We start from the raw sequence: 6595 nt of genomic DNA, 5'->3' as shown, positions 1-6595 counted from the left end.
GTGATAAGCCGAGGGAGGTGTGTTTCCAGGATGGCTGCCTGGAGAAAGGGGAGATTTGAGTTGGTCCTTGAAGGTCTGGTAAGTTGGGGTTTTTTTTTTTGTTTTTTAGGAAAAGAGGTAAGGGAGAGGTCAGCAGGTCTGTGGCATAGGTCACAGGCAAGGAAGAAGAGGGCACGTTGGGTTGGCAATTAGTGTGTTGGGGATGTGAGGCTGCTCAGACTGGTTCGGCGACTGGGCTGAAGCCTGGCAGTCAGGGCCGGCCCTTGTGCTGTCTCTGGGTTTGGTGTTGTCTTGAGTTTAGAGTATCTCGGAGCCAGCTCTTGTGTTTCTGTCCTGCTTCCAACTTGCTAGTTTCTCTCAGCAGTACCACTGTCCTCTCAAGTACCCAGACCTGAAACTGAAGACACCTTGGTCATCAGTCACGAAGAACTTGTCAGTTTTGTTTAGTGTCTTTCACCAAGACTGTTTCTGGTCTGGTGTACTGCTCGCCCCAGAATTACTGTAGGAGTTTCCCACCAGCCTTTCACCTGTGGGTCCTGTCTGCCTCCAGTGGCCTGCAGGCTGCTTTGTAGTGACCAAGTTGGTCTCTGCTCAGAAAAATCCTACTTCTTTCTTTTTTTTTAATTTTAATGATTTTATTTATTTATCTTTAGAAGGGAAGGGAAGGAGAGAAGGAGAGAAACATCAATGTATGGTTGCCTTTCGTGTGTCCCCTGCTGGGAGTTGGCCTGCAGGGAACCGGCCTGCAACCCAGGCATGTGCCCTGACTGGGAATCGAACCTCGATCCTCTGGTTTGCAGGCCCGTGCTCAATCCACTGAGCTACACCAGCTAGGGCTCTACTTCTTTCTTATTATGTCTTGTAAGATATGTCTTCTCAGGGGTTTTCAAAGCTGCCCACAACATGGCCCTAATTCTGCCTCTCTTTACTTCCCTACAAGAGGCCTCTTTACTCTGCCAGATTAGAACTGTAAGATGCCTGAGGGGTCACCCAGTCCTTCCTTCACTGAAGAAGTGGGGCAACCAAGGCTCAGACAGGGGAAGCCCAGAACAGTGGTGGCCGCCATGTTGGAGCTGCACCCTAGGCCCCCAGCATCTTGAGTCATCTCTTTTCTTCCTTTATGCCAGCCGCTCCTCACCTTCCTGTGCCGCATCCCACCTGTCCTGCCCCCAGCTTTCCACATCCCACTCACTTCTAGAAAGTGTTTCCTGACTCTTACACACTCAACACTAATAGATAATTATTGCACACTTGCTGTAGGCTCGGCACTCTGGTAGACATTGGGGTGCAGTGGTGAGCAAAGCAGGTATTGCCCCCATTTTCACAGAGCTCAGAGTGTAGTACGGGAGGGAGACCATAAACAAAGAAAACAATGAATATATAATTGCAAAGTGTGGTAAGTGCCATGAAGGAAATTCCTAATAGCTAATCTTTAAAGAACACTTATGGGGGAGATCCAAGGTGGTCGCAGAGTAGGTGGAAGCTTCACTCACCTCCCTCCCAAGACCAAACTGGAATTACAGCAAAGTTATAGAACAGTCATCCCGAATGACCAACTGAAGACTAGCTGAAGAAAAGTCTTGTAACCAGGGATTTATAGAAGAAGCCACATCAAGATTGGTAGGAAGTACAGAGCCGTGAAAAGGGCTGGCCCTACTCCTGTGGGCAGCAGCTGAGATTTCAGAGTGATATCTCAGCTGTGGGGGTTCTCCCTGAGAAGTGTGGGGTCTGATCCCCAAGCCAGCTCCCCAGCTCAGAGCACCAGAGCCAGGAAGAGGCACCCACGTAACATCTGACTCTGAGAAGCAGCAGGGTTTCTATTTGCCTGGGAGAGGTGGGAGTCTCCTAGAGACTCGGGCACCATCCTAAAGGGCCCCAAACAAAATTTTGCTCACAGCCGCTTTTCCTGGGCTCCTGTGGAGGGAGGGAGGAGTGGACTAGAGTTGTGTGAGGAGTATCTGCAATTTGTGGCTCTGGGGAGGGAGCTGACATCATAGCAGGCATCTTCTCTGCCCATAATGGTAAGAAACTAGAATCAATCACAAGGAAAAAAATTGAAAAACACACAAAGACAAGGAGGATAAATAACATATTACTAAACAATGAATGAGTTAACAATGACATCAAGGAAGAAATCAAAAGATACCTCGAACAAATGAAAATGAGAACACAACAATCTAAAAATCTCTGGGACACAGCAAAAGCAGTCCTAAGAGGGAAATTTGTAGCATTATAGGTGTATCTCAAAAAACAAGGAAAATCCCGATCTGTCTTTAAACTTGAAGGAACTTGAAAAAAAGGACAAGACAGCCTAAAGCAAAATTATAAAGATCAAAGAAAATAATAAAGATCAAGGCATAAATAAATGAACAAGAGTAAAAAAAATACAAAAAAAATCAGTGAAACCAAGAGCTGGTTATTTGAAAAGGTAAGCAGGATTGACATTCCTTTAACAAGACTCATCCAGAAAAAAGAAAAAGAGGACTCAAATAAATAAAATCAGAAATAAAAGAGGAGAAGTAACAACTGACACCAAAAGAAATTCAGAAGATTGTAAGAAAATATGAACAACTATATGCCAGCAAATTGGACAATCTGGACAAAATGGATTAATTTCTAGAAACATACAATCTTCCAAAACTGAATCAGGAAGAATCAGAGAATCTGAATAGACTGATTACAGCTAGTGAAATTGAAGCAGTTATAAAAAAAACTTCCAACAAACAAAAGTCCTGGACTGAATGGCTTTCTAGGTGAATTTTGCCAAACATTCAAAGGAGAACTAACACCAGTCCTTCTCAAACTATTATAAAAAACTCAAAAGGACAGAAGGGCTCCCAAGCTCATTTTACAAGGCCAGCATTATCCTAATTCCAAAACCAGATAAAGACACTATGAAGAAGGAAAATTATTGATCAATATCTCTGATGAACACAGTTGCTAAAATCCTCAACAAAATATTAGGAAACCAGATCCAGCAATACATTAAAAAGATCATACACCATGATCAAGTGGGATTTATTCTGAGGATGCGAGGTTGGTACAATATCTGCCAACCCATAAGTGTGACACATCTCATTAACAAAATGAAGAATGAAAACTACATGGTCATATCAGTAAGAAAAAGCATTTGATAAAATTCAGCACCCATTTATGATAAAAACTCTCATCAAGGTGGAAATAGAGGGAACATACCTCAACGTAATAAAGGCCAATAGGAGAAACCCACGCTGACGTCATACTCAGTGGGCATTCCCCTTAAGATTGGAAACCAGACGGGGATGTCTACTATCACCACTCTTATTCAGCTTAGTACTAGAAGTCCTAGCCACAGCAATCAGATAAGAAGAAATAAAAGGCATCCAAATTGGAAAGGAAGAAGGGAAATTGTCATTACTCGAACATGACATAATACTGTATATAAAGAAACCTAAAAATTCCACCAAAAAACTGTTAGAAACAATAAATGAATTTAGTAAAGTAGCAGGACACAAAATAAACATCCAGAGATCAGTTGCATTTTTATACATCAGAAAATGCAACTATACAAATAAACTATACATCAATAATGAACTATCAGATATGTAAGAAATCAGTTCTATTCACAGTTGCCTCAAAAAGAATAAAATACCTAGGAATAAATTTAATCAAGAAAGTAAAAGACCTATACTTGGAAAATTATAAGACACTGAAGAAGATACAAACGAGTGGAAGCACATACCACATTCATGATTAGGAGGAGTTAACATAATTAAAATGTCCATCTATGGCTTCAGTGCAATTCCTACCAAGATCCCAATGGTTTATTCTACAGAACTAGAACAAATATTCTGAAAATTTATATGGAACCACGAAAGATCCTGAATAGCAACAGCAGTCTTGAGAAGAACAAAGTTGGAGGAATCATGCTACCTGATACCAAACCATATTATAAAACTATAGTAATCAAAACAGCATGGTACTGGCATGAAAACAGACATTATAGATCAGTGGAACAGAATAGAAAGCCCAGAAACAAACCCACACCTTTATAGTCAATTAAATTTGGCAAAATGGGCAAAAATATATGATAGGGTTAAGACAGTCTGTTCAGTAAATAATGTTGGGTATATTGGACAGGTATGTGCAAAAATATGAAACTAGACCACCTTCTTACACCATTCACAAGAATAAACACAAAATGGATTAAAGACTTAAATGTTAGGTGCAAAGCCATACAAATCCTAAAAGAAAAACATAGGCAGTAAAATCTCAGACATTTCTCATAGCAATATTTTTCTGATATATCTCCTCAGGCAGAGGAAACTAAACAAAAAATAAACAAATGGGATTACATCAAACTAAAAAGTTTTTGCACAGCAAAGCAAATGATCAACAAAATGAAAAGACATCCCACTGAATGGGAGAATACCCAAAATTTATGAAGAAGATGACACCCAACACCAAAAAACCCCAAACAATCCAATTCAAAAATGGGCAGAGGACCTGAGCAGACACTTCTCCAAAGAGGACACCCAGATAGCCCATAGACATGAAAAGTTGCTCAGCATCAGTCATCATCAAAGAAATGCAACAAAACCACAATGAGATATCACCTCACACTGGCCAGCATGGTTATGACCGATAAATCAGCAAACAGCAAGTGCTGGCCAGAGTGTGGAGAAGAGGGGACCCTGGGGCACTGCTGATGGGAATGCGGATTGGTGCGGCCACTGTGGACAGCAGTGTGGAGACACCTCAGAGTTAAAAATGGAACTTCCTTTTGACCCAGTGATTCCACTTCTGGGACTAAATCCGAAGAAACATGAAACACTAACTCAACAGAACATGATACGTTCCTATGTTCATTGCAGCCTTATTCACAATAGCCAAGATTTGGAAGCAGCCCAAGTGCCCATCAGTACCTTAGTGGATAAAAAAGCTATGGTCCATTTACACAATGGAATACTACTCAGCAATAAAAATGAAGGAAGTCTTACTCTTTGCTACAGCATGGATGGACCTGGTAAGCATTATTCTAAGTGAAATAAACCAGTCAGAGAAAGACAAATACCGTATGATTTCACTCATATGTGGACTCTAGTGAACAAACTGAACTAACAAGATAGTGACAGACTCAGAGAGAGCAGGCTGACAGCTGTCAGGGCAGGACTGCGTAGTGGGATTGAGCAAAAAGAAAAGAAAAAAACTCACGGGCACAGACAACACTGTGGTGATTGCCAGGGTAAGGGTGGGGAGGAAGGTGGTCGGCTGTAAGGGGGAACAAATAGTGATGGGCTGAGACTTCACTTGGGTGGTAAACACTCAATGCTTATGGGCCAGACTATTATAAGGAGTTTACATGTACTTATTCACTTAATCCTCACAAAATCCTGTGAAATAGATAATATTTTCCTCAGTATACAGATGAGGAAGTTGAGTTTTAGATTTAGTGACTTGCCCAAGGCCCCACTGCTGGTGAGCAGGGGAGCTGGGAACTGACCCCGGGGAATCCCTGCTGTTTGCCTGTGTGAGTGCTGCCTCTCCAACAGGGGACTGCTGTGAGGGGAGCAGGGGCAGGCCTCGCTCAGTGTGGGGAGAGCCGTATGGGCGGCCTAGGGAAGCAGTAGCTGATGCATGTTTTCTTTTTGCCCGTTGAGGCATTTTATTTGCACATAGGTATTACATCCTAGGAAAAGAATCCCAGGGTTTTCTGTCCTGTGTGTTTTTGCCTCCTTTCTTCTTGGTCTGTGGTGCCAGCTGAGGTTGACAGTACAATGGGTGGGATAGGTTATTCTAGTTCTTTGAGCTGCTCATCAAATCTGGAACTGTTCACTGCACACTTGTTCAACCTGCCCGTGAGGTTCGCAGTAATTTCTCCAGCTCTGTGGTCATCAGTGATTTCAAATTCGCCAGTGTAACCAGGCTTCATCATCACAGTTGGGAACTGGACGGTGACTTTGGAACATGGTCTACCAGGAACCTGGCATTTGCCTCTCCTTTTGGCATTGTTGATGGTCTTGAGAGCATCAGCCAGGACATTCACGTGCACCATCATGGAGGGTTGGAGGGAAGAGTATACAGTGACATGGAAGGGCTGTTGCCAGACTTTCAACACAGCAATCCTTCCAGAAAAAGACTGCCTAGTGGAAGGAGGCGGGTGCAGGGCTAATGCATTTTCTTAAAAAGACCAGTCAGAGGACTCAGGAGGAGTGGAGGGGTAAGGGGTAAAAGTCACACGGAGAGAATAGTAAGGATCCTGTTGCATTCACCCAGGTGAGGTGTCATCGCTAGGAGATTGTGGACTGGTGCAGTGACCGAAGGGAAGCAAAGAGGCGTACAGGTTGGAGCTATATTTTGGGGTTTAAAGGAGCAGGAACCAGAGGATAATAGAAAATGCAAATGTTAGGAGAGAACCCAAGTTTCTCTAGGGAGGAGTGGTGGTGGGTTATGAGGAAGGAGAGGGGTTTTAAAAGAATGACTCCCAGATTCAGGTCCTGGAGGAACTGGGTGACTGGAAGTGACATTTACTGAACTGGAGAATTGTGGGAGAGGGACTGGATGGGGTGCAGGGATCAAGAGTTTTGGTGTGACCTGGCTGGTGTAGCTCAGTGGA

The 6595-nt window shown here is 43.0% G+C and overlaps 1 protein-coding gene and 1 pseudogene across 3 annotated transcripts in view; one reads left to right on the top strand and one right to left on the bottom strand.

The window, feature by feature from the left end:
• The window catches only part of PCBD2 (pterin-4 alpha-carbinolamine dehydratase 2), a 61645-nt gene that overhangs the window by 18816 nt on the left and 36234 nt on the right, over nt 1-6595 (top strand). The window lies entirely within an intron of this gene.
• On the bottom strand, nt 5669-6034 carry LOC118996205 (40S ribosomal protein S15a-like; annotated as a pseudogene).

This window comes from Sturnira hondurensis, unplaced genomic scaffold, assembly GCF_014824575.4.
Source record: "Sturnira hondurensis isolate 20B ecotype Veracruz unplaced genomic scaffold, ASM1482457v3 Scaffold0011178, whole genome shotgun sequence".
NCBI classification, from domain to species: Eukaryota; Metazoa; Chordata; class Mammalia; order Chiroptera; family Phyllostomidae; genus Sturnira; species Sturnira hondurensis.
This window is presented reverse-complemented; position numbering and strand designations above follow the sequence as displayed.